Source organism: Hydractinia symbiolongicarpus, chromosome 6 (assembly GCF_029227915.1).
Source record: "Hydractinia symbiolongicarpus strain clone_291-10 chromosome 6, HSymV2.1, whole genome shotgun sequence".
In the NCBI taxonomy this organism is placed as follows: Eukaryota; Metazoa; Cnidaria; class Hydrozoa; order Anthoathecata; family Hydractiniidae; genus Hydractinia; species Hydractinia symbiolongicarpus.
Genome location: NC_079880.1, coordinates 18,039,635 through 18,066,522, shown reverse-complemented (window position 1 = coordinate 18,066,522; position 26,888 = coordinate 18,039,635). Strand labels below are relative to the sequence as shown.

The window sequence follows — 26,888 nt, the reverse complement described above, 5'->3', positions numbered from 1 at the left end:
TTTGATTTATTATATATTGTACTGCCTTCTTTACTTCATTTATATCTTTTCATTTCTTTAATTTGTTGTTTTGTAAGTTTTTAAATTATTGTTTTTGTTAATAAATTGTTTTTATCCCAGTCAGTTTTTTATCCATCTATCATCTAATATGGTAGCTTTGCTGTGTTGTGGGTTCCTGCTGCTCCTTCTGTGTAACATCATAAGGAAATGGGCTTGCCTCAGATCCTTCAAACATAGTTTTGGAAGAGCACATAACCGTAGAATGATCTCTCTACGACTTAAAAATAACTTTACTCAGGTAGAAAACCCCACATTTACGCTAAAACTGATTTTTGTGTTCGTTGTATTTTTGAGCAATACAAAACCTTCGTTCAAAAGTAGCTCACCCAACAACAACGAAATGAGTCGACTAGATAAGAGTTTCTTTTCTATCTCTTCACTTGATGCCTGCAATAGAGTTTCTGAAAGCCAGCTCACTCTCCAATTAAAATTAATGGCTTTATCAAAACTTTAGCCAAGCAGGCACAAGTATTTCTATTTTTTAATCCCCTTGTCAGGGGACATCTGCCTCAACCCAGGTCCTGGACGAGGTGGCGGTGTTCTAATTTTTGTTAATGAAAACTTGGATAGCCACCTTTTGAAACATCTTCGAAAATGTTGAATCACTATGGGTGAAAGTGTGCCTGAAAAAAACTAAACCTATTTACGTGTGTGGGGTTTACAGGCCACCTGGAGGTAGTGATTTGCAGAGTACCGAAAACCTGTGTACTCATTTTAAGCAGTGTTTTAACAAGCTCTCAAAAGAAAAAGAAGTTTTTATCTTGGGAGATTTTAACTGTAACATGCTTTCAAAATATGCTCTTTTCTCCAAAATATGCTCTTTTCTCCAAAATAAAGGAATTATGCTCCACTCTTTTCCTAAAACAACATATTACGGAGCCTCGTGTTACTGAAAATAGTAGCACTCTTATAGACTTGATACTCTCTAACAGTTCTTGTATTTCTAAAACTGGTGTCATGGATTTAGGCATCAGTGATCACAATTTAGTTTATGTGATCAGAAAATTCAAAAGGCCAAAATTTGAACCTAAAACATGCAAGGTTCGTAGCTATAAGAACTTCAGTGAAGAGGCTTTTCTGAAGGACCTCGGGAATTTAGACTGGTCATATTTTAATAATTATGATGACCTTGATGAAGCATGTGAGAAACTGAATAAAAATGTTAAAACAGTGGCTGACAAACATGCCCCTTTCAAAACACATAGATTTTCTGGCCGTGTTGAGGCATGGGTCACTGATGAATTAATAATAGCCATCAAAGAAAGAGACTTCTTGAAACGGAAAGCATCAAAAACAAAATCCATCATAGACTGGGAAGCTTTCAAACAAAAAAGGAACCAGGTAATAGGTCTCAAAAATCGACTTAAAAACGAGTACTATATTGACGTTTTGCAGGACTTTCAAAAACGGCCAAAACAACTTTGGAAAACCCTAAAAAAACTGGTTCCTGATAAGTCAGTCAATACTACCTCGATAAAACGAGTAGTCCAAAACGATGGTACAGAAACTTCTCACCCAAAAGAAATTTCCAACACATTCAATTCATTTTTTGTCAGTGTTGGTGCCAAACTAGCCTCTAAATTTTCTTCTGACACTACTAATGTTAATCCACCTGTTAGCGGACACGATTTTCGGTGGGCTCGTATTGAGACCAAAAGTGTCGAAAAAATAATTAGTTTACTAAAACTTAATAAAGCTACAGGCTTGGACGGAATTGGTTCACGACTGCTAAAAGCAGGTTCGTCAGTTTTAAGTATTTATTTATCAAGTCTTTTCAACAAATCTTTATTTACTGGTTATGTACCTAAATGTTGGAAGACTAAAAGGGTCTCGCCTATTTTTAAAAGTGGCAATAAAACAGATCCTACTAATTATCGGCCTATCTCCATTTTGCCAATTCCTATGAAAATTTTTGAAAAGTTAGTGCATGAGCAAATGTCTCATTTTATTTCTGAGCACAACTTCCTGAATGACAGACAGTCCGGATTTCGAAAACTCTTTTCCACAGAAACTGCAGTAGTCGATGTCTCTGATTTTATTCTTACTGAGCTCGACCAACATAACTTTGTTTGTGCTGTGCTCATTGACCTTAAAAAAGCTTTTGGCACTGTTGATCATGAAATTTTGTTAAAAAAACTATGGTGTTTTGGCATCAGAGATGCTGCCTTTGACTGGTTCGAGTCCTACTTAACGGGCCGAATGCAGCTGACTCTTGTAAACGACACAGGATCAGATCTGCTTCATGAAGATGCTTTTGGGGTGCCGCAGAGATCTGTGTTGGGGCCCCTGCTCTTTCTTTTGTATATTGATGACTTAAAATCTGTCATCAATTCAAACTACCACCATCTATATGCAGATGATACAATAATTATTTCGTCTCATAAAAACTTGGATACCCTTGTCTCCCAGGTCGAGTTAGAACTTTCGCAAGTCGAACTCTGGCTGAATAATAACAAAATGACTATTAATACGGACAAAACTGAAACAATCTTTTTCGGCAACCACAGCCAGTTAAAAAAAGTTGAGAACAAAACTATCAACTATATGGGTATTCCTTTGAAGGGGAGCGAAAAAGTTAAATATCTTGGGGTAACATTTGATCAAAAAATGCAATGGGAAAAGCACATTATTGACATAAATAGAAAAATACTAATTAAATATTCTAAAATTAGAACCATTGCATCCTGTTTAACACCTCACACAAAAAACCTTTTAATTAATGCACTTGTCATGCCATATTTCAACTACTGCTTCTCGGCATGGGCTTGTGCCACCCAAGGTAGATTGGGAAAACTAGAAAAACGATTAAAATGTGTCCGTACCTTTCTTGGGAAAGAGAGGGAATATTCAATGAATAATTTACTCATCAAAAACGATGCCATATTAGTTTTCAAAGCCATGAATCACATTGCTCCTGATTACATGCGCTCAAAATTCCTTTTGACAAAAAACTGTCATAATCATCAAACAAGAGGAGCTTCAAAAAACAGGTTCACACTTCCCTTGGTCAACACGGAATTTGGCAAAAAAGCCTTCCCATTTAGAGCTGCAAAAGTGTGGAATAATCTTCCAGACCAAGTGACCTGTGATGGAAGTCTGCTTTCGTTTAAGACTTCCATCTCTAATGTATTTGGCAAATTCTAATGGAGATCACTTTTTAACTTTTTAATTTTTGTTTTTTATTCTTTTTCTTTTCAATTTTCACAGATTATAAATGTTACTCTGTTTGATTGAGCTGAGGCAGTCTAAGGTTTATCATTTTTTGTTTCTTTTTTGTTCTAGTGGCCCCCAGTGGAAACAATCCACTAACTATAGGTTTTTGTGATTTTCTGGGCTAGCCACTTTAAATATTTATTATTATTATTATTATTATTATTATTATTATTATTATTATTATTATTAGTATTAGTATTAGTATTAGTATTATTAGTATTAGTATTAGTATTATTATTATTATTATTATTATTATTATTATTATTATTATTAGTAGTAGTAGTATTATTAGTATTATTATTATTTATTATTATTATTATTATTATTATTATTATTATTATTATTATTATTATTATTATTATTATTATTATTATTATTATTATTATTATTATTATTATTATTATTATTATTATTATTATAATATGAATATTCGGATAGATTTGCATCATTTTTCTTTGCTACCGTAGGATTTCATATCCTTATTAGAAATGCTTTTTTGTCATTATTTGGACAAGATTAGGATAAATACCGATTATTCGAATAAAAATCTCATTTATTTGGAGCTGCGTTATTTGGTTATTGGTGTGTTTTCCTTTTTGGTAATAATTGATAATAATTGATAATAATTGATAATAATTTTCCAAATTGTTATCAATTATTTGTCAACATATGAGCGACTCGCCTAACGGCAACCGGCCTCATAATGGTTGACAACTTCATAATAATTGACAATTTCGTAATAACTGTTGACTCGACCACGGATTTGCATTAATACCATATCAAATAAAAGGTATTGGTGCCAACCAATTCAAATATAGCGAGTAGTTAAGGTTAAAAATTACAGGCGTGCAGGTGAAATTATTGCCACTTTGTTATTGGTATACTAAAGTGGCACCACAGCTATGTCCCCAGGGCCATCCCATTACTAATAATTAAAAGAGCCCTGGGGACGAGGTTGATGGTACCGAAATTAGCCCCTTCCAATCACGTTCCAAACGCCTGTTTTTTCTTTATTTATATCAGGATGGAAAAAGTTCGTCCCGATGTCAGAAAATATACAAGTTACTACCGTGTAATCAGATTTACCATATGAAAACTGATTTTTAATTATTTACCATGATTTACTCCGGAGTTCAGGCGGTATATTTTGAAAAGCATTAAGTAAAAAAGAAGATGCCGGCGGCTTTCGCAGACACCCGGTGATATTCGTTTTATTCCTGAGAAAGGTTTCTCAGCCGGCGACAGGGTATTACTTTCAAAGAGAATTAGTTATGCTTTGGTTAATCGCTTTCTTCTTTTAGGCGCCCCACACTTGATTAAACGCCCCCTCTTTCAATAATCTTCTTATAAACTTGCCCCTTCAGAGGGCCTTTTTTCGAAACGAAAGTTTCACCGATAAGATAAATACCTATACTATATGAAGTATGGAAAGAAGATATCACCGACGTTGAACGCTCTTAATATAATTGGCGATGACGATATTGATAATGATGTAGATATTATGTGAAAATATATTTATTCCATCGGGAAAAGAAAAGAAAAAAATACAAACATTTATTGAGCGCCTTTTCTTATAAACGCCCCCTTCTAATACGGCCCCTATATAAATCGAAAATTTATTAAAAACCCCAGGTGTTGATTCGAAGAGTTACGGTCCACACGGGCATTAGGATCTGCGATTATATCTTTACAAGAAAAACTCAAAAGGTTGACAAATTCGGATAAAGTTAGCACAGCCATTTTTCTTCTAATTTTGTACCTTCGCGGGTTATGTTAAAGATTGTTTGGTAATGCAAGCATCGCAAAAAGCGCGAGTGGTGAATGCAGCGCTCTTAACATGACCTATGCTCGTGAGAAAAATCTAATTCTGCAGCCTATCGACGTTTAGAGTAATGGTTAAAAATTCGCAAGAATCTACTTTTTTGTCGCAGAGAGTCAAAAAAATTCGCATTTCTTTATCTTCTAGAACATAATGTAAGAATGAATAGAAAATAAAAAAATTGTCAAAAGTACAGGTGTAGTGAACAGGTATTCGTGTATATGGTACGACTAATAATAAATCTCATACAGTCTCATCTCAAAATAGAAAAATGAGAAAAACATTAAAAAACAAAATAAAATAACACAAATGCCGATATGTGAACAAACTTATGGATCAAAATTTAATGACGCCATCCTAAATATGCAAACTGTGAACCAGTGCTAGAAAACAGTGACGTCACAATTGACATTTACTCCCATACAGCCTACGCGTATTCTTTCCCGAAATACAAGACATCTTTTTACTGCTGGGAATTGTATGACCTCTTTAAAATATGATCCGTTACAACAGCAAAATTTAGCTTTTCGTTAATAATATGATAAAATAGAGACGCCCGGTAACTTTTTTTCGATGATACCTTAATGGAATTAGTGTCGTAGCATTAAAGAAGTCACAATCAAATTTTGACGATAATTTAAAAAATTTTTAAGCGTACGGATAATAATAGTCGAAAGTTCCTTAAGGACATTTCTGGCAGAAAATTTTGCACGAAAGTGTTTTTCAAAGTACAATGACATGAAAAGATAATTTAAATCAATAAAAAATTTCTACATGTAACCGATATTTGACTTACTGTCATTAGTATTGTCTAAACAAAAGTTAACTTAAAAGTCATGGTTAATAAATTACAAGAAGATATTCGTAACTCAGTTCTTTTTTCACAACATCTGTCGGCCATTATGAAGCTGAACGCAAAGTAGTAGGCTTGTCACATCTCTTGGTGCTGAAAAAAAAAATTGTGATCCAACAGTATATTTTATATGAGCACAACTTAGACAGGTAAAAAGTAACCGCCATCTGTTGTAAGGATCAAAACAAATCCCAATTTCATGACAATGGGTATGGAAGTATTCAATCAAATTCGCCACTGTAACACACTATAGACTAATAAAAAAGACAATCGTCGATCAACTTACCTTTCTTTTAGATTTTTTATTCTTTCTTGTTCTTTCGTAGGACAATCTAGTTCGGATTTGGCTGAAAGAATACTTTTCTAGAAGTCCTGTACCGTCAAAACATTCGTCCACTCTATCTTCAGTAAGCTTTCCGCCCTTGATTAATTTCTTTCCTCGAGATACCGACACATCTAAGTCACTTTCTGAAAACAAGCAACGACGCTGAGACGGAGACCTTTTCATTTGTTCATCACTCTGAGTTTGACATATACTTGTCTCGGTGAAGCATCTATTGAACTAATTGTCTCACATTTCTACTTAACAAAACCATAACTAATTTCCTCAATTTTAAAAGCGGTTTCTATTTCACTCACTTCTTTTTCAGACCATAACTTCCGTTTGTTTTGCGAAGTAGGGGTGCATACTGATTGCGAAGTTGCTGTTTTATCAGGTGTAGTAGTTATTGGTCGGTTTTTGTCATGGTAATCACTCCCGTAGAATAGATCTGTAACCACATTCGTCCCAATACTGGCTGACTTTCTCATATTTCTTATGTAATAATGATCTTCCGCCGTACTCTTACTATGCGCCATCAGGTTGGCAACTTCAGCGGTAAATTTGCTTTTATTTTCTCTTAATCCGGTGCTTGTGGATTTCCTTATGATGTTCGCAGTTAGATTTTTTGGTGCCTCTTTGCTCTCAAAGTTTCCTGCTTTCTTCCATGCTAAATGCAATCTTTTACTTACGTCACCAGAGTTAATTTTCTGTCCTGACCAAGTTACAAAAACATTCTCAAATTTTGGAGATGTTTGAGGTCTTGCTTTTATGACGTAGATCTTCAACAGTTCGTAGTTCTCTGTTGTTAAAATCACCTTAGCCGGACTGTAGTGCTCAACTGTCTTATGATCCCACACTTCTATGAGCCATTTCCCATCTTCTTGCAACTCTGAACTTTTGAATTCTGCGATTGTTATGTTTGACGTTACGCCTGAGGGTGGTGCACTTGTAAAGTGGATCTTTGTGTACAAGTGATCCCTGATGAGGCAATACTCCCGGTGTTTTATAATGTTTCAAAGACCGCAACAGCATTTTCACTATTATTATAGCGTTTTACCTGTTCTTCATCAACAAGCATCTTAAAATTTTCAACAGACTTTTATGTTTTAAAATATTTTCCTGCCTTTTATAATGTTTCCTCCACTGTTTAATTTTTTCAATTAATGTGTGCGTGTCTCTCCTCTTTACATTCGCCATGACTATGTCTTCTGCAAGTAAAAATTCGCAGAAGTCTATCAGCGAGTACAGATATTAATTGATACTTGAGGGGTTAGTTCCTTTAGCACCGCAATGTTTGACGATATACAGATCATGGAAATCCGTTTCTAAAAACGATATCCAAGTCATCTTTCACTCCAACGGCAACAAAAATTTGCCGCATGTCACCAAAGATAACGGATATTGAACTCTCCTTTCGGTTTCTGTCAGGACCAATCATGTAGTTGAAAAATAAGGCTAATACTTTTTAAACGTGGTCCCAGACTAATTGCAAGGCTCCAATCGGTATTTTCGTCAATCTACCAATCGTATTCTTCTTCACTTTCGCTGGATGTGCATTCCTTACCTGAACTCTCATAACTATCGGGTGAACTCTGTGAAAATATACCTTCTTCATTTCTGGAGTCCTTCTTTTTACCGGGGTTGATCCTCATGCGTCGTAAATGCAAATATAAAAGTCCAGTTGTTTCTGTGTTCAAACTTATCGTTATGTTTTGAGCAGATGATTATTCTTTATGTTTTTTAGAGATTTCTGGTTTGCTGTTTGACGACTTGTTCTACATCAGTATTACCAGTATTAGTTGTTGAATTCGCAGATCTATTTAATGGTGCTGTAACAGTGTGTGATGAGACGATGTTCCGTAAGCACAGCTGTAAAAATCCAGTTGTTTCCAAATTCTTATCTACCATTGTGTTTTGTGAGGAAGGATTTTCTATATCTTTCTTCGAAATTTCTGGTTTTTGGTTGTCTTGCTTGGCGACAGTATGATTGGTCAAGTTTGCAGGTCTATATAATAACGTTGTAACAGTGTGTGATACCGCAAAGCTCTGTTCTTTGTGCGCCATTATTAACTTTCTTGGAGACTCCAAGAGGTTTTCTGGCATTATTTCCATGTTATATCTAACAGCACTCTTCAACAAGTCGTAGTAGAGCGGACCTCTAGGGATTTTATGTTTTGTTGATAAATGTTCAGACATATTTGTTCTTACTTGCAGACAATTATCAATCGGGCAATTTTTTTTTACATGAAAATTTTTACTTTTGTTATCTTTATCTCAGTTTGTAGATGTTTTTCATGATCTAAGGAAGATTGGTCGCAAATCTCACAATACTTCTTAGGCACAGGGTCACAGCATATTTGAAATTCCTCTTTCTTCTCCTTTTGCATGGAAAATAACTTCTTTACTCTCATCGTCAAAGTTAAAATCTGGAATGGCAAAGTAACGATACACCTGCGGTCGATATGCTCTAGACTTGTCTTCTATTTTCAAGTACGGTTCTTGAAGCATCTCAGCAGAACTATCGATGGACCTAAAGAGCTTTCTTTTGGCAACAGGAGAAACAGAGGGATTTACTTTAAATATTTCTTTCCCGGCCGGATCGGATTGTATCTTCTTGTCTGTACGGACCTTCTGAATTCAATACACCTTTCAATACTTCTCCAGCAGTAACAGTTTTGTTGTTTTAGCTTTAAACGGTTCTTCAGAAGTTTTCATTTTTAGCATGACTAATTTAAATGGCTTTTTATATTTGTTGTTATTTCTGCATGGCAGAAACTTTTTCAGTTCACCTTAGTCGTACCTCAGTTCTGTATTCGGTGATATATCTTTAACGGCAATCAGGCAAAGATGTGGTCTGTTGTCGCTCAATTTCAACATCATTTTACAATTTGCGTATTGCGATGGCGAGTCATTCACAAATCTGGCAACACAGTCCGATCCAGGACCGTCTATGCGTTTTTCTTTATTACCGTTCTTGAAGTAAAACAAATAACTGCCAACGTCGTCTGCGTATGCCATTGCCCTTTCATTTGCCTCAGTTGCACTTAATAAAGCACTGCGGTATGTTAGGAGGGCATCTCCTTTTCTGTACGTTTGACATGAAAATACACCATGTCCTATAAGTGATGATAATGATATTGTTGCTCCTATTGTACAGGCATTACTTCTTACAATAAGCAATGACTACAACTTATAATTACTTAACCCTATTCGCTCCAGGTTTTTTTGTACATATGAAAGGGGAGGGGCGGGGTGGATTCCACCCCCTCCAAAACTTTTTATAGGCTTTTCCAAATTAGATCAACTTGGCACACTGAAACATAGCACGTCATAAAAGAATCAAAATGGCAGCAATAACTTCTTGCTTATGTCAGCACTTTTTCTGTGACATCACCAGAAGCTTGAAATTTGTCCAAAATACCACTATCTGCTTAAATGCAATTACTTTACTTTTAGAACAAATTATAATACTCTGTTTAAAATTTCAGGTGAAATCTGAAGTAATCGGAAAATCGGATTAATCACGTGTCCAAACTTCAAAGAATAATTCCCCTTATTGGAATACAATTGTGTTGCGACTTGTCAGTTCCAGTTTATAAGTATTTAATAGAAATTTAAGGGGTGGGTTCAAGTAATAACTAATATCCAAAGCTCTAAAAGGTATGGCACCTAAAATTTTGGTATGCAGGTGGTAAATAGATAAATATAACAACTCAGAGGTATCATAACCTTGTAGCCTAGCAAAAAGAAGTGATTAAGAATAAACCAGCAGGAGAGGCGGAATCCGTCGTGCCCTCGGAGATGAAAAAACTGCGGATTTTTGAAACATTTGCGTGTTTCATGGATCATATATGCGAAATATTATTTTTCTGTAGGTTAGTTTAATAAAAAAAGTATTTTTCGCTCCCTTACCTTACTAAATATTACTAACAGGATCTCTATTTTTTTATTTCTTTTTTTTGATTTCGTTCATTTTCATTTTAGGCTCTAGTTTTTTCATTTTTTTTACGTGGATTTAACTTAATAGATCACGCAAATAATTTATGTAACTCACTTAATCCTTTATCAACGAAGGGGGTGGCACATTCCCCGTCTTATGTTACCTTTCTTGCTACCATGGATTGATAAAGTAAGCTACCTGAGTTTTACTAAAATCTAATTAAACAAGATGCTGTGAATTGATTAGTTCCCAGGCCTTCCTGCCCTTGATTTATTAGCCATTATTTAGAACTATTGATATACTTCTTTGGGAATCCTTGTAAAATAAAAAATCGTATAACTTTTGTTCGTCTCAGTTGAGTGTTTAACTAGAACTAGAAATTTCGATTCAGAACTCGAGGACTTAAGTGAACACATATATTCTCGTTATTTTTCGGAATCTTGATGACGTCATAGATAAAGTAACATAAGCGTTTGCCGCAATTTTGTTGCTCCTATAAATTTTAATCATTTCACTAAATTTCATCACATTATTACCCTATCATTAGTTTTCTCTGGAGATAGTTTGATAAAAAAATCCAAATGAATTAGGGCTAACGTACACTAACGATTGAGAAAAAAGAACTGTTCAGTATAATACATAAATACTTCATATGATATAAAAAATATTCTTTATATGAATCGCATCGCAGTGGAGGGAATTTGCAGTTGGCTGAACTAAGAAGTATTTGACAACAAAAAAACTACATTATTTGCGACGAAGTACAAAGTTCTCCTAAGTATATACAAGTTTAACAGTAACCATAGTTACAGATTAAATACTAATTGTATAAATACAATGGAGTAGATCTAATGTTGTTATTAAACTGGGGACTATCATGAACAAACTCTCTTTAATCTCTAGCAAATACCAGTTGTTACGATGACGCGACGTCTCACCTATATAAGTGGCGGTGCAGACAATGCACTTATATTTGTAAATGACGCCTGACTTTAATTTAATAAGAAGTATTTCATTATTCAATCATACCTATGAGAGAATCGATTTGATAATGGACAAATCCACTTCCGTCTGACAACAGTGTATCCCTCCATGGCCTAATTGCATAATTTCTCACCCAAGAACAAAAAAAATATACAACAATTAAAATGTTTGCCTTAAAAAACACAAGATTAAAATAGCGTAAATAATTTTTTAAGATTTTAAGGGCGCTTATTCGAAAGTAGCGGTTATTCGAATAAGGGAGCGCTTATTTAAAAAATTGAAATTTTATTGTTTAAATGTTTTTGCTAAAACAAATATCTCTTTTCCAGCCTCTTCTATATCAGAATTTGTAACACCGAAGGGGGACTTTTCGGACACATTCCAATTATCACTTTAGAATGTCCAATTTCTTGGTGTGGCCAAAGAAAGAGAAATAGGGAGGTTGGACTTGTTGTGCCAGCCATGTACAGTGTTATGACAGAAAACAAAGAAATCATTCAAAACAATAAACTCAAAAAAAAGGAAAAACGTAACCATTTTGAGATGAATTTTGACTATCAAATAGAGATAAAAAAGAGAGCTGTGTACTTATAAATGCTATTTTCTATTTTATAAATTAATAAAAATTTAAAATAAGCGCCCTCTTTTGTTCCTAATTTCATACTGAAATAACCGCCTGGGGGCGCTTATTCGAGTAGGGGCGTTTTTAGGGAGGGGTCGCTTATTCGAACATCGACGGTAAGTAACAAAAAGACACGTGCCCTCGTTCTGGAAGAAGTCTTCTGGAAAAAAATCGACAAACAAGCGAGGTTTTTCAAAGTTGGCGTAAACATTTTATTAAGTTTTTAATACTAATGTATCAGTATATCTATCACGCAAAAACATATCACACCATTAGCACGTGAGTAAATTCTTTAGTCAAGAAAAAATTGTAAGAAAATCTAGACTGAATTCAGTAACAAAAGTCTACCTACCAGTCCTTCAAAAACGTACACTCAATTTTGGACGGAAAAATTCATGATATAGTTTTTATCTTATTGCTTATTTTGTGTTATAAACGCAAAATCTCCCATAGCACTAATTTTCTCATTCTAAATGAATTTTGACAAGAACGCACAAAATGGAAAATATTAAATACTTGAAAAACAGCGATAACGGGGGAAAATTCGAAAAAAAATGTGGAGCGTAACTAGGGGTAATATTAGGGCACTGTGGGGTAAATGGGTGTTATTAGCAAAATGTGTAATGGTTCTGAAGTATTTGCACAGTACCATGAATGAAAGCACTGATATATCAAAAAATTAGAAACATTTTGAGATAGTGCTATTAATAACGGGCGTGTTATACCGTATGCTTGCCGTACCACCTGCTTCCTGCTTTTCTAAAAACATCATTTCGTCCTTTTTTTAAAATTAAAAAATATCGCCTTTGAAAAAGTCACAGACAGACAGACAAAAGCTCCGTATTAGTATAAGAGATAAAGAGATAGCTATCGGAGGTTCCACGGCATTGAGTTACCCGTTTTAATGTTCCCTTGGCCTGAATAGATTTAACAGGGCAATAATATAATCAGTATAACTCGAGTACTCGAAAACTCGAACATCTCGGTTGGTAGAACAAATTTGTCCGTCTATCGGAGGAATTTCTCTCTATAAGTCTTTTTAACTAGAATTCGAACATTCAAATGTTTCCAAATCGTTCGATTTTGAAAACATTGTCAAAGCAACCAAAACTAAAACAAAACAACCAACTCTTGTGTTTAATGATGTGCAAGATGGCGCCTGCAAAATGGAGATTAAACAAGCTAGAGATTAAAAAACAAGGACGTGGAAGAAAGTAATAAATATAAACTGACTACTTTATTGGAAAAGAAGGGAATATCTTCTTCAAGAGAAAGCACACGTTGTGGAAACTTCGATTAGTACACACGGGAGCGAAATTCGCTCTCTTAAAGTGAAAAAATATATCGCCTCAGACATGACTTTCGACTCACGTTCAGACAGACAAAGTACGGGTTTTAGTAAGGAGACTAATCTTTAGCCCGTAGAAAATCTAACATAGGATGACATAATATGTAACGATAACCAAAACAAGCCGTTCATTTAAGTCTGAGTGAACGTAAACGTCTTTTTTTGACCGCGGCAAAAAAATATTTGAATTATCGGTCGATGTCTTCTGAAAGTAGTTGCGTCCTATAAGTATTACTGCGAGGATAGAATTCAATTATTAAGACTTTACTGAAAGAATTAAATACTTTGCGTCTACTGGAATAGTCCTTAATCGATATCGTCGCGATAATACGTTACTTTAGCATTTAATAGATTCTAAAATGTCTCACCGAAATAGCCTGGAATTGAGCTAATTACGATATTATGCTACCATTAAATAGAAATTATTGTATAACATCTACTGAAATACGGGTTCCATTCAACTGAAATACGCGTTTTAAGAATAGCACGGCCTTATTTAATTTTCCCGCAAGTGGAGCAAGGCAGGACAATGACCCACCGTTCTCGGTAGCAAAGCCTACAAAAAGTGCTAAAATGTAAAGGCTAAAATGTAGAGACTCTTTTTAGAGAATTACAGTTTACCTTGGGATGTTTTTTTCTTATATATCAGCATCTCATTTAAGCCTCTCAAGTCTTGTTTTATAGCAAAATTATATAAGTTCCAAACATGCCAAATCCAAGGTATTTCGGAAATTCGCGAATTATAACAGGATACTAGGTCTAGAATTTAATACTGGTGCCCAAATGTAGACGAAAACCTGTCGAGATAAGCAATAAATCTCTCAAAACTCCTTTTTAGATCTTCTTTTATGCTTCACTACCAAGAACAGTAAGTTAGGCAAAGTCAAACTTGCACCACTTACGAAAAAGATTAAGTATAGCTGCGCTAATTCCGAAAAGGCTAATAGCATGGAATCGAGGCTCTTAATATATTACGCTAATTATACGATGACATCTTCAAATATTGCTGACGTACACACCTTGTCGCACCACAAGTCAAAAATTTTTGCCATTTAAGTTCGGAAATCCCGTAAAACAGGAAATCTTAAGATCAAAACACTTATACTTTACAATTGCAGGTGAGTGTACCACCTAGTTTTTAAGCAGAACCGATTTTCAAATCGATGGTTTCCCTTGAATTTCGCCCTTATACTCGTCCTAGAAATTTCGCATCAGTTCCCTGGAAGATGATTCAGCCTTAAAAAATTCGTTTTGCTTAATCCACACACGCGACGCTTGAGAAACATTAAAAGTCGAAAACGCGCCGTGTTATTCAGCTATTTGGTTTGGCGTTGAGCCTCATATTTTGCCTAGAAAGGAATAACTATTAATATCCTCGTCAATTTTTTTCTCTATAACTTCCTAAACGAATACATTGAGGACTCAACACATTTGACGTTGTCGCATCTGGATTTACGCGTGCAAATTGTGCCAACCGAGTTGTGTCACAGAATCCCAGGTATAACAGAGTAAACAGACATAAATTTATTTAACGTCAATTAAAAGGATACAAATGGAAATGTCACCTCTTGTATGAAGTCATGTATAGGATTTGATAGAAGAGTACGACTACACTTGGCTAAATTGACGATATAAAAATAAATAGATCTAATAAAAATAATAAGACTGTGAAGAAAATGAGTTCATACTTTCAGCTTCCTTTATACCGGAAGCACATCCCACAAATTTGCTCCAATGTAGGATACCGTCTGTAGACCATGTCGTGCGTTGCAATTAGGTCTACCTGTCAATTTACATAAATCTGTCGTCCTATAATACAAGTAGCTGCATAAAAACAGGATTGCAAATGAGTTTTCGTACGTATTGTTGGTCGGACACTGTAGTTGACAAGCAAGAAGGCTTTTATGGAAAAAATATGCAACAATTTGGAAACTTTCTTCGTTTATTGAAAACAGTTTTCAATATGTCATAGTATTTGACGCCATTTTTTTCAAGTATAATTAATCTTGCTGCACGCTGACGTAACAATGGCGACATATTTTTAACAATTTCCAACGGTTCTACCAATTTCCATATGAACGGTTAAAACATTTGGAGGGTACACTAAAAAATGAAGAAAAAAAATGCATAAGCAGACCTGCAAAATATGGATAATAAAACGTAAAAGTTCTAAACCTACATTTAATAATTTACATTCTATTTGATCTTCTCGTATTTAAGTTACTCCAGAGTGGCCACTTATTTCCAAAAAAATAAAGGAGCTTCCAGAAGTTCTCTGTCCTTTCTCCAGAAAAAATTCGTTTGACAAAAACAGAAATTTCAAGCAAAATAATAATAAGATCACAACTCACTCAGTGTTTGTTGTCACACATCTAAATGAACAAATACTGAGTGATGCAATTCTATCCTTTCAATCCATAATAATAATAAGATCACAACTCACTCAGTATTTGGTGTCACATATCTAAATGAACAAATACTGAGTGATGCAATTCTATCCTATCAATCCAAAATAATAATAAGATTACAACTCACTCAGTATTTGGTGTCACATATCTAAATGAACAGATACTGAGTGATGCAATTCTATCCTTTCAATCCATAATAATAATAAGATCACAACTCACTCAGTATTTGGTGTCACATATCTATATGAACAAATACTAAGTGATGCAATTCTATCCTATCAATCCAAAATAATAATAAGATCACAACTCACTCAGTATTTGGTGTCACATATCTATCTGAACAAATACTGAGTGATGCAATTCTATCCTATCAATCCAAAATATTAATAAGATCACAACTCACTCAGTATTTGGTGTCACATATCTTTAAGAACAAACACTGAGTGATGCAATTCTATCCTATCAATCCAAAATAATAATAAGATCACAACTCACTCAGTATTTGGTGTCACATATCTAAATGAACAAATACTGAGTGATGCAATTCTATCCTATCAATCGAAAATAATAATAAGATCACAACTCACTCAGTATTTGTTGTTACATATCTAAAAGAACAAATACTGAGTGATGTAATTCTATCCTATCAATCCAAAATATTAATAAGATCACAACTCACTCAATATTTGGTGTCACATATCTATATGAACAAATACTGAGTGATGCAATTCTATCCTATCAATCCAAAATAATAATAAGATCACAACTCACTCAGTATTTGGTGTCACATATCTATAAGAACAAATACTGAGTGATGCAATTCTATCCTTTCAATCCATAATAATAATAAGATCACAACTCACTCAGTATTTGGTGTCACATATCTATCTGAACAAATACTGAGTGATGCAATTCTATCCTATCAATCCAAAATATTAACAAGATCAAAACTCGCTCAGTATATCGTATCACACATCTAGAAGAACAAATACTGAGTGATGCAATTCTATCCTATAAATCTAAAAGAATAATAATATCACAATTGACTCAGTATATTGTATAATTAATTGGATTAATCCAAAATAATAATAAGATTATAACAGGCTGAGGTCACTATAAAGTGTTTCATGGTAAATATATAAACGTCACAATATTTCGGAGAAGTCTTCCATTTACAAAAGTAAATGCTTTAATTATGAATCGTAATACCATCTATCTTGTGTCTTCTGAAGGTTGAAAAACAAATTTAACTGATTGAGAAAGGAAATATATAGCTACTGCTTTTTTTCTTTCAATTTGATCAGCTTTCCTGTAGAAGCCTAGATTACCAAAGCAGTCTCTGCTCTGTGAAATAATAGTTACCCGCCAAAAACAAAAATTAACAGTGGATTAATATTACTCCAGATAATTATATACAAAAAAACCATACCTTTTTAGACTTTATTGGCTTTTACAACCAAGAAATAGAAAAATAGAGATGTGCCATAATCTTTCGGTACACAAAGAAAGTATAGCTTAAGATCGCTGTATTGTGTTATATATAAAATATAGCAATTGAAACTAAATCGTGGTAAAAAATTATTGTCCGTTTATTATAAAAAACATAAATTTTCAATAGCTTTCGTGATCGTTAGCGCTTTTTAGCTTGAATGTTACAAGAACAAAAGGCTTCATCATGTCTTATTGTTATGGTTCACGCATGATGATAACAATAGAAAACAATTAAGGATACTATAAGGGTATAGACACATATTCAGTATATTCATTATTTCTCAAAAATTATCTTTTTCTTCAAAATTATTTATTGAATATAAAAGCAAATTAAATTGTCTATAGGATATATAAATATAAAATTTGAATTTTTTCCCCGTCCGTTTTATTTTTTTTCTGCGTCATATTAATCAATCATTATAGCATTACCATAGCAACAATACTTTGTCACATTTTTTTAAAAAAGCGTGTCGTTTGTTTTTTCCATTTTAAAAATGTGAAAAAATGAATCTTTTGTGTTTTAACCTCACTTTTTCTTTAAATAATCAAAATATACATAAAATGTGACAAAGTCATTTGCAGCAGGAATCGATGAGCTCGTGTGCAAAGTGGAGGGGAGTTTTTGACATTTTACGTCATGTATACATCGTGAAAAACAAACATCTAAAATTCCTCGTAAAAGAGTTTTTTGCAACATGACCTTTGCTACAATAGATATATATATATATATATAACCTGTTAAAAAAAAAATCTGTTGTGCTGAATGTCAGTTGGTATAAAAAAACAAACAAACTTTCAAAACAAAGTAAAATTAAACAGAATAAAAAAATGACTCTAGAACACGCTAGAAGAAAACTGATCAAGGAAAAGGTTTTCTTGCGACATTAAATCTACGAAAAAAGTTTAAAAAGTATGCTGAATAATATAGCTTGTTTAGATAATATCCACACCGTGATCGTTAGAACTTGTAGAATGTTCAAAGTGAGACTCACACATAAAATTTTTTGTAAAAAAATATATTTATACCCTCAAAGTATCCTTAAGTTGATATGTAAACAAAAGATATGTGAAGGTTCTATGTGAAGTTCTATTATGTAGATTTGAGTTTGTTATGCAAGGTTGAAAACTTTGCGTACACGTAAGAATAAATTTAAGCGGTACTGTAACTTGTGTACACATGACCCACTTATGATGGTTTCTACTGGTAACATGAAAGAATAAGTCTATAGTTACACTGATTAAGCACATTTTATGAAAAATTGTATGCTCAACAAAATGTATGCAGGCTTAAAGTAATCTATACACAGATAACAATGTTTCAGTCATCATTATATTGCCACAGAATAACTCTATAGCTAGCTCTAGTTAGTATTGAAGTATCATTTACTAGCCATATTGCTAGCTAGCTAGCTAGCTATATATTTCTCAAAGCATTCAGCCTACCCACTTCCAATTCCTAGCAAAACTCATCCAGCAGCTAGAGCTGAAAGCCAGAGGCACAGCTCAGCTAGCTGGATAACATAACATAAATATAAATTGCTTCCATTTACCAACGAGATAAAGAAACTTGTGGGTAGCCACGAGATTAAAGAAATATATATATGAGCTAGCTCTAGCTAGCTAGGTTAAAAGACTTGACAGTGAACAGAAACAAATATATGTATGGCTTAGCTAAATAATATAAAAGTCCACATCAACTAATGACCTTCGTGTACTACTTACCAAAATAAATAAGCAGTAGCAGTTTATATATCTGCTCTTGCTCGTCGTCCGCCTCAAGGTGCCATTTTAGAAATGTAAAAAATTACACGGCAGCCGGAAATGATGCAAATCTATCCGATAGCGATGCAAATCTATCCGATAGCGATGCAAATCTATCCGGTACCGATGCAAGTCTATCCGAACGATGCAAATCTATCCGAAAAGTGATGCAAATCTATCCGAAAATGAAAAAGCATATTCTTATTATTATTATTATTATTATTATTATTATTATTATTATTATTAGTATTATTATTATTATTATTATTATCCGTCTTGGTCGGACACTTTTAGATCTCAGAAATTATTGAATAGTCCTGTGTTTTTTAATCCACGAGCATAACCAACCTGTTTAACCTAGCTAATTCACTGACTCCTGACTTAGTTAAAATAACTACGTAGACATAAATCTGTTTCGCCTGGCCCTTCGTCGTTGGTAACCAGGTCTTACACAAGAAATCCAGCCATGCGATTCTTAACTAATGCAGAGGTGAACACCGACGGAGCACGGATAAAGGAAGTCTGCAAAACTGCACTTACAGGCGGAATAGACATTTTATCATGGATTTAATTGTAGATAATTTCTTCATTTGACAAAATAATTGGAAACAATAGCAGGTCCGAATTTAATGGATTTTTTCTTTATGCCTGTAAAAACGAAACCCATGGGCGGTATAAATTTTTCTGTAAAAACTTTGTTAAAGTGTAGCTGATCTTTCTGAATGAATTTTGAAGTTTTATTTAAGCCACGTGGATAAAGATTTTTTTTTAATTTGGAAACAAAGCATATTTTTTGCCTATTTGCTTGTGATGACCTGAAAAATAAACAATAAATATGAAAATGACAGTATAGTCATGCATACTATTTCGGACATATAGAAAAGGAAGTTAAGATTGAGAGAGTCGCTATACCAGTAGACGCTCGATCATCGTGTTTGGGGTTCACAATTTAAAACGTCCCCCACTTTTCTACCGCAAAATAATTGCGCAGCAAAAATAACCTTGGAGCCCGTATCGCAGGCGTAACATTCTTTGCATATGCGTTTCACATCGCAGGCGTTACTTGATTTACACGTGCGAATCAACGCACACCTACTCAAATATTCCTGAAAAAGACTGACTTATCTATTAGTATGCTAGCGTATGCAGTCCTAATTACGTAATTATCTAAACAAACAGCTCTAGTAATGATCTGGCAACTCTGCTTGCCGCATAACTTCATGGTTTTGACTATAAGTTATCCCTAGAAAAGACTGCAAAAATGCAGTGAACAAGGTCGAGCAAAAAAGATATCGACTAAAACGTCCTATTTCTGTAATTTATGTCTTAATTCCGTGATGTTTTTTTTCTGATGTAAGATCCACTGGAATTATTTCTAAAGTCTTTTTATGATTAAAATGGTTGCAATACTTGGCGACTTGTCTTAGATGGAGTTAGTAGCTGCTTTAAGCATCGCCATGTACGTTTTTCTGATTCTAAAAAAAACTAACATGACATTAGGAAAACTTGGTGAAGCAAATTACCAATGCAGGCCATTCATTGAAACAAGTGTGATCTCACGCGCACTCACTCGCACAGTCGTAAAAAGATTTACGAGTGCTTTTTATCGCACTTGTGAATTTTTTCTTTTTCTAAAATATTATTTAGTGATGAAAAAGGCTATTATGCTGATTACATAACATTCATTTCTTTGATTTATTTAAAAAGTATAGAGAACTTTAAAGTCAGACCCTTTCCTTCATGCCGACACTCTTATGCTCGGCTGGTGCATTACACTGAGACTCAAATGAAAGACGGAAGACCATTTGGAAGCATGCCACAAGTCGGTCCGACCTTCATCGTCACAGAATACTGCGAGAAGCGTGCCCACCCATGCAAGTTAAATATAACCAGAACATGGGAGAGGTTAGGTGTCATGTGCCTTAATACAGCTTTCGGACGAATGATTTCGTGATGTAATACCAAAGAAAAAACATGTTGAATAAAGTTTAAAAAATCTTTCTAAAAGGGGAAAGAAATATATTTAATGCCAAAAACATATAGCGAATCTGCCAACACATCATCGCGTTCAACAGTGTTTCAACCTTGCACTTGTGGTTAATACGTTTTAAAAAATTCATTTCTATACAGCTTAAATAACATATAACGTTACGGTAAACAAAAAATAGTTAAGTGTGAATCACACTTGCAAATATTAACATCGCACTTGTAAATTTTGCTTACGAGTGCGATTTTTCGCACACCATAGCACCGTAATTTTTTAGCGGGTGCTTTTCGTAGCTCTGGCATAGTTTTATTCAAGAAATGGCCTGCCAAAGCGGATCTGTGAAGGAGAGCAAAGTAAATATTTCTTAAAAATGATATCCAGCCTGTCTAGTTTCTTAATAATATAGGTTTGTTTGGTATTTAATGAATGATTACAAAGATAACAATAGATTGAAATGTCCCAGCAATGTTTAGAGTGTGTTGTGTAAAGTGCCTGTGAAAATAGTAATATGGTATATCATAGATATAAGGCTCAGGATATCATGTCAAGGCCATCTGTTCTTGCCAGAGGAAAAAGAAAGTAACTGAGAAAGGTGAAATCACATGTTAGGTGGGGTCTATCACATGTGCAATAAAATTGAACAGATAATAAGTATATCTCACAATGTGTCACAATTGGAACCAACCTTGTATACTGTACAAAGTTTCTTATATATAAGGTCAATACATTAGTCATATTCCTAAACCACATTAGAATGGGGGAGGGGCAACACAAAACAAAACAAAGAAGATAAGAACAAAAAGCAGGTGGGGCCAAGACTTCCTGTCCACACTGATCATACTCAAAGAGGGTAAACAAACATGGTACCCCCAGCTGCATACTACATATATAAATATACTAAAGCATATGTGTTATAACTTCATGTGAGCCATCTCACACTCACCCCTGCTTTAAAAGAGGGTTTGGATGTTTTCAATGATTTAACGAAGCTTGATTTTATGGATCTTATAACGTATTGTTTCATGTTTCAATGTTACCATAATCGTTATTTGAACCAACTCGTATTCGAATCGTTTTGACCAACGTGGAATCAACTTGACCAACTTGACAGTCTTCTCCAAAGGAATGGAAGATTTAACCACCACAGATTACATAAAAATACAAAAATCATTAGAACCAAACTAAACAAATTTAAAAATTTTTCAGAATCAGACATTTTTCAGATCACATTTGACAGAGGATCAATTCCGGCAGATCGGATGTCAAGCCAAACAGCTTAACAGTTATATAAAGACTTCTTAGAAAATCCTTCTTTTCCAAAACTTCGCCAAAGTTGTTCAAAATAGTGTATATTTAATTCGATTTTTATGCAGTGTTTTTATATTTTTTTCATAGAAGAAACTTGTGTAGCATGTTGTTGACTTCCCCAAAGATAATAACTATGTCCTTGTAGTAAAACTAACAAGATACTGTTGTTGACTTTACAATAGATTTAAACTCAACTTTATTCACACAACAGAAATACTTTGAACACAAAGGTACTTATGTGATTTTGCCACCAAGATTGTCAAACGTCATTCTTCTAGGTGCTCGTCGTTGACGTTGGGATCTTGTATTTCGTATGTGTTGTTGAACATCACTCGTTGAATTATGTTTTTCGTCATCAACTTTTGCTATTTGATCGTCTGTTTGTACTTGGACATCATCTTTAAATACTTCTTATTCTTCCGGTTGTCTTTCGCCTTGTATTTCAACATCGTCTTCTTCAAATACTTCTGTTTCTTTAGATGGTCTTTCAGCGAGATCTCCGTTCCTTTCATTTAATTGTAGATCTTCAACACCTTCATGTAATTGCTCAGTACCTTCCTCTCCTCCCTCCGAACTTGTCAAAGCTCCGTGATTTTTCTTCTTTGGAATTTCTAGTGGTAAGAAGTCACACTTTAACAATAGATTCCGGTGAAAACTTTTCTTGGTTTTCCTTCTTCATTTTCAGAACAATTTCAAACACAGGAGTTTCCATGGATTTTGATTTTACTACATGGACATGCTCTTCCCAGTGTGATCTAAGTTTACCTGTGCCACCTTGTTGGCTCAAATTTCTTATTAAAACTCTATCTCCTTCATTTATCTCTTTACCATGTGTTTTTATTATTGTAGCTATTTTTTCCAGATCTTGAAGATTTTGATGCAATTTGAATGGCAGATTGTATGGATTCTTTCCATTTCTTAACAAACTCTGAAAGTTTCCTCATTCTCAATATCATCTAGACCAAATATTAGGTCGATGAGAAAACGTGAATGTCGGCCAAACATTAAAAAAAAAATGGTGTAAAGCCAGTAGATTTGCAAATGGTACTATTGTAAGCGAATGCTAATTTTGGCAATTCTTGCTTCCAATTCTGTTTGCTCTCTGATGGTAGAGTTTTCAGCATGTTAATAAAAGTACGATTCATCCTCTCGACTTGTCCATGGTATGGTGTGGTTCGTGAAGCTTTCACCCCTGAAAATTCATGTAATCGTTTAAAAAGAGCATTGTTGAATTCTTTACCTTGATCGTGATAAAGACGTTCTGGAAAACCAAATTTTGAAACAAATTTGTTAAGACTTTATCAGCAGCGTTTCTGCCTGATTTGTTTTTGGTTCCAAATGCTTGGGTAAATCTGGTAAAATGGTCGCAAATCATTAATACATATTCATAGCCTCCTTTACACTTGTCAAGTTTGAGGTAATCGATTGAGATCATTTCGAAGGGTCGAGTAGAAATGATTGGAACTAGTGGAGCTCTATCAGCAATGTTTGGTTTCTTGTCTTTTATGCAGCGACATTGCTTCTGTATAAAAAGGTAATATCCTTTGCCATACAGGGCCAATAAAATCTTTGTCTAGCCAATTCTAGGACTCTTTCTGAACCAAGATGAGACATTTTACTGTGTAACTCGTTATACACTGTTTTGTGATATTCTTTTGGTAACACGGTTTGGTGCCCGTAATTGCTTGTATTTCGAACTAATACACCATCTTTAATTTGGAATTTCTTGAAGTCTTTGATGATTATTCTTGTTCTTCAGTGGAATTTATTTGGTCTTATGGGTTTCGTATCAGCTTTAACAGCTTGTGCAGGTATTTACAATATCCTCAAAATTAACGGGATTCCTGGATAAGTAATCACAGTCTGTACTTGATTTGTCTTTACGATATTTTATAGTAAACTGGTAATTTGCCAAATCTGATATCCATCTTAAACCTGTGGCATGGACCTTAGCTGTTGTCATGACATAAGTTAAAGGATTATTATCCGTATATACTTCAAACGGAGGTTCACAACCAAGATAATCCTTAAAACGTTGGGTGATTGCCAATTTTAAAGCTAGAAACCCCAGTTTTACATTGTACAAATGGTAATTCTTTTCACTTGAGGTTAGAGGACGGGAAGCATAACAAATAACTTTCATCTCACCCTCCTGCTTTTGATATAGTACAGCACCCAAACCTTTCTGAGAAGCATCACAGTGGACAATAAAAGGAAATTGAAATCAGGAAATGTCATGACTGCAGGTGATGGTAAAATTGTTACCATCATGTCTAAAACAACGTGGTGTTCACCATCATCATCATCATCATTCTCGGCTTAACGTCCGTTTTCCATGCTAGCATGGGTTGGACGGGGTATATTAATGACCCTCTTCCAATCTGATCTAGACTGTGTTAGATCTAAACTCAACTTCCTCTCTATCAAGTCTGTCCTTATAACCTCCTGCCAAGTCTTTCTCGGTCTGCCTCTGGGCTTTGCCCCAGGAACTATATTATTTTACATTTTGATTTCTTTCCACCTTTGTCTTGTTTATTTACACTTCTTAGTAGATCATATAACGGTTTAACTTTTCTCGTATAGTCTTTGATAAAACCACGGTAATAACCTAAGAAGCCCAGTAAACTCCTTAGATCTCCAACCGTAGATGGTGGATTTCGAAATTTATGAATATCTTTCTTAGATGCTGGATCTGCTTGATACCCATCTGAACTGATGACACGTCCTAGATATATAACTTTTCGTTTAAAGAAATTACACTTGTTTGCTTTCAGCTTGATTCCCTTTTCCTTCATTCTTTGAAGAACAGATCTGACATTTTGAAGATGGTCCTAAAATGTTCTACTATAACATAATCTAGATATGCAGAACAAACAATAACTCTTCTAGACATTCATTAATGTAACGTTGAAACACAGGTGGAGCATTGGTTAAACCAAATGGGATCCTTAGCCATTCATAAAGGGCCCAAGTTGTTGCAGATGCAGTAAAATGGTGCGAATTCTCGTCCATAAAACCCTGATGATAGGCTTTAGTCATGTCAAGGGTTGTAAACCAGGACTGACCTCCTAATCCATAAATAATGTCCTGTACCCTGGGTATGGCAGATGGCTGATTAACGATACCAATCAAAACTTCTTTTTTTAAAATTATTTCATGGTTCGTAGGATTTTCAACAAACACCGTGTCGATTTGGGTTTTTCCTCTTTTAACTCTCACTAATAAATCCTTGAATGATAACTCCTCATCAAAATCACCAGTGACATTTGGCTCGAACAACATGCTAGTTCATTTCCATCCATTACAATTTTGGTTTTACATTTTACTGAAACTCAGTGGTTGGGCGGTAGGATTGTTTTGGTTCTAACTTTAACATCTCCTAGGACATCTCCGAGTTCATGAATCAGGTCAATGACGGCTTCCGCTTTTTTATGATTGAGACACGGCAATGCAGCATTTAATAAGAGTGGCAACGGTAACTCCCAGTTTAAAACAACGTGCTCCATAACGTTATATCCGATAAGGGGTAACGCGATATTGGTTGGTGTAACTAAAAATGGTACGGAAATTGTCTTGGCTCCTGCGATTGTCATGTTAATGGTAAAACACCGGCTACACATACTTCCGTATTATTTGCCGCTTTTAACGATATGCCGTTTGCATGCTCTGTGAATTTCTCGATAGGTACAAAATTTACGTTTGGCGCGTGGTTGTCTACCCAGCGTTGACTAATTAGGCTTATCATGGAACCGGTATCCCATAAAACCTGACAAGAAACATCGTTTATTTCACAATTCACTATGGGTTGTGTTCCAATCAACGTTACAAGTTTGTTGGCCATTTTTGGGGAAATGGGGGAATTTTGAGACACATAAAAGTTTTTAAAATGTTTCTCTCTTTCCATTAATTCTAATTCCTTAATGGCACGACATATAGCTTTGTGGTTATTTCTGTCTTGCAATTGACACTCTTTGGAACAATGCAACCTGCAACGACAATTTGAACATCTATATTTTACATTCTTTTTACAAACACAACAATTTTTGGAGGTCTTTACAAATTCAGCTCCTGACCTCCCGACTGGAGCCTTATCTAGTTTTTTCTTCCCATTTGTTTTGTGGGCGAAAGGATTTACGGTGTTCAGTTGAACCACACAGGAAACAATGACTACAACGTACAGATAAATTCTTTTTACGACAAGTTTTACACTGGTACCTTGGACGAAATTGTTGATTTTGGAAATTTGAAACAGTAGCTCTTAGTTTTTCGACTTCATTGTTTACAAGTAAGAGTTTTCCCAGTTGTGCCTTGACTTCTTGTATCTCAGACAAAAGTTTTGTTTTGGATGGATCATTGGATATTTCAGCAATTTCAATTTTTCATTTAGTAGATGTTTTTTCTAGATGCTCAGTTTCCTCAGAAGCGATTTAGTTTAATTTTTGTAAAATATCCTCATCTGTTAGTAGTGGATACTGTCTGAAGAGCGGTTTCAGTTCGAGTCTTCATAATCATTTCTAAGACCTGTCAATATGGTATGCAAAAATCGGTTCATAACCATTGACTCTTCAAACGGACAATCTTCCTCTTGCGAAATTAAAATGACTTTTTATCTTAAGCTCATTAAAAGCACAACAAATTCAGGTGCACTTTCGTTAAGGTTTTGTGATGCATTGGTAAATTTAGAAAATAGGGTTGCTGCATTTTTTTCCTTCAAGTACAAAATTTTTAACAACTGTTTTACTGATAAAAAGGTTCCACCCTCTAGATAGGTT

The 26,888-nt window shown here is 34.5% G+C and overlaps 1 protein-coding gene and 1 long non-coding RNA gene across 2 annotated transcripts in view; one reads left to right on the top strand and one right to left on the bottom strand.

Annotated features, from left to right (window-relative positions):
- Positions 1-26,888, top strand: part of LOC130648116 (double-stranded RNA-specific editase 1-like) — a 46,807-nt gene that overhangs the window by 1,316 nt on the left and 18,603 nt on the right. The gene's annotated exons all lie outside the window — the stretch shown is intronic.
- On the bottom strand, positions 14,671-19,038 carry LOC130647293 (uncharacterized). The gene is made up of 2 exons (XR_008982842.1): positions 18,783-19,038; positions 14,671-15,264 (listed from the first exon to the last, which is right to left on the bottom strand). It is a non-coding gene; the product is annotated as an uncharacterized LOC130647293 (long non-coding RNA).